Source organism: Nannospalax galili, unplaced genomic scaffold (genome assembly GCF_000622305.1).
Source record: "Nannospalax galili isolate Female #2095 unplaced genomic scaffold, S.galili_v1.0 scaffold386, whole genome shotgun sequence".
Classification (NCBI taxonomy): domain Eukaryota; kingdom Metazoa; phylum Chordata; class Mammalia; order Rodentia; family Spalacidae; genus Nannospalax; species Nannospalax galili.
Window position 1 is genome coordinate 3,564,941 of NW_008356676.1, and position 2,399 is coordinate 3,567,339.

General features: G+C 41.8%; 1 pseudogene; it reads right to left on the minus strand.

The window, feature by feature from the left end:
• Nucleotides 1-658: 658 nt before the first annotated feature.
• The window catches only part of LOC115067887, a 43,740-nt pseudogene continuing 41,999 nt past the window's right edge, over nt 659-2,399 (minus strand).

A 2,399-nucleotide genomic window follows, 5' to 3' on the forward strand; every position in this document is an offset into this window, starting at 1 on the left:
ACTCACAAAAATCAAGTAAACAATTAGATATTTTGCAGCTATAAAAACTTACCCTCCCGATCACAACAGTCTTAGCAACAAAAAAATACCAGCAGTGATGATTAAGTCCAAACCATGGGGGGCAGAGTTCATTCTGGTTGGAAGGGCCACAGTGGAAGTACTGGCCATCAGGAATTGACATTGTGCTCAACATGGCTTTTCCCTACTTCTGCAGGCTTGTGCTGAAGTGGCATTTCAGGCTTCAAATTCAAATAAATGCACCTTGAGAGAAAAAGCTGGGAAAGGTCTCTTAGAGTTTCTGGTCCTGGAAGCAGCTCACTGTAGGCCCTTAAGGCAAATACCAAGGAGCAAACAAATTGTAGAACAGTCTCAAGATGTAAATAATAAAATTGTCCACCAAAGAGTTTTAACTTTGGACAGAGGATCTCTTCAGAGGAAGGACTATGTGGATAAGATGGGCTTCTTGGTTGTTGAACTTCATCTGAGTTTTATATGCTAGAAACTGTGTATTTTTTTCTGTTGTAGAGCTTCTGGACTACACATTGGTTCATGTGCTGCTTAAAAAACAAAATAGAAAAACACAGCATGGAGAACCCACTCAAACACCTAGGAGTCTTTCAGAGTTTTTCCTATTTCTGTTCCCATCTTACTTCCCATCTTACTTTTGTGGTTGGCATCTGGAAATCATAATGTTGGAGTATTTTGAGGGCATATTGTAAATATCAACAAGCTTATTTGTTACATAATAGGACCTCTGCAGAAAGTGTTCAACTCATCTCACATTTCAGAATAGCCATTAGTTTCTTTGTTCAGATTGACCATGTTTATAGGTTTCACAAACATCTCTGGAGCCTTCCCAGTGTGCTTGGTGATGGTAAAATTTGTAGCAATATCATCAGATATTGGGTCTCATCCATCAGAGCATGGCTGGCTGGGCTGCAGGTTGTCTCTGAAAGAGCTGAGGGTATTTGCTACGGAGGAATGAAGCTCAGACTAGTACCATGGAGTGCTGGTCACCATTTCCAAACCCAGGTGTTTGCGGTTCAAAAGCTCTATACCCATAGATACTCAATGAAGTACAGATCTGCTTTCTAGGTGTTAATGAGTGAGTCATCATCTGCTATTAATGCTGTATTGGTTTCAGTTTAGGGATGACCTGGAGTTGATTTCTCATTTTGGTTACTGTTTGTGGTTTGATCACAGAGACCGGGTAAGGCCTTAGAGAATCCTATAACTCCTCTGGTCTCTTCTTTACAGCACTGTTCCACACCACCTTAAGTAATGCTGTCCTTAAGCAATGTATCCTTAAGCAATGCTGCCTAAGGCACCCGTGGGATTTGGGGTCCTTAGAGGAAAAGGGGAAGGTTCTGGCTGTGCTGCATCCAAGTATGTTGGTGGTGGGTGATCAGGGTGGGTGACTGTAGGCCCTGACTCTTCTACCAGCCCCCTCTGCAGGTTGCCAGCTCAGGATTTCCTTCTTGAGACCAGGTGATATGATACCAGTTCTGCTAATATTGTTTTTTTCTTCTTCTTTGATTGATTGATTTATTTTTATGTGACTTTTGGCTACTCCAACATTACCCCCTCTGAAGAGGTAACCCTAAAATCTTTTAAGGATTAGATACAAGCTCCCAAATATTTTCGACATTTTTGGCCTTTGGAACAGACCATGTTGCTTAGAGGCCCAAAACATTGTGAGTTTTAGTTAAGAAACTGGCTACTTTTCTTTGGGGTCTTTTTACCGGAACTGCCTAGCTAATTCCTACCTCCTATTCTTATCACATCATCTTCTGAAGAGGTTACCCAAATTGCCAATAGGGAATTGGGACGCAGACCACTCTGGCTTCTTCCATGCTGAACAGGGACGCAGGGTGAGGCAAAATTCGAGCACCCCTTCAGTGGGTCTATCTAAAAGACTCCCAAATTGCATAACTCTTATCTCTAGCGGGAAAAGAAGTCCTTGACTGGTAAATAGGAGATGTGAAGGAGAAGTAATGGCAAGAGTAATTAGCATTACAAGTTCTAGACAGGGAACTAGAAAAACGTCAGAACAGGGCAATTATCAAATGTTCGTATGAAAGTCCATTGGAATTTGTTGGCAAGGGATTCCAAAAGCATCCCTCTATTGGGTTCCTCCTCATTTTTCTTTTGTCTTTCAAGACTGGACTAGTTGGTTTGGAATTGTGACTGGATACTCAGGTGAGGGTCCAGTGACCCTGCTTGGCATTCCTTTAATGAATGAGCACAACCATCAACAAGCCCAATTGTGACTGTTTAGAGATCAGGCTTAGCCAAAGTTGTGATGATGGTAGTTATTTCATGCATAAGTGACTGCTGTATAGCATCTTCTTATTAAAAGGACCTGGAATTTAAAAGAATTTGGTGCTAGGAGCCACATG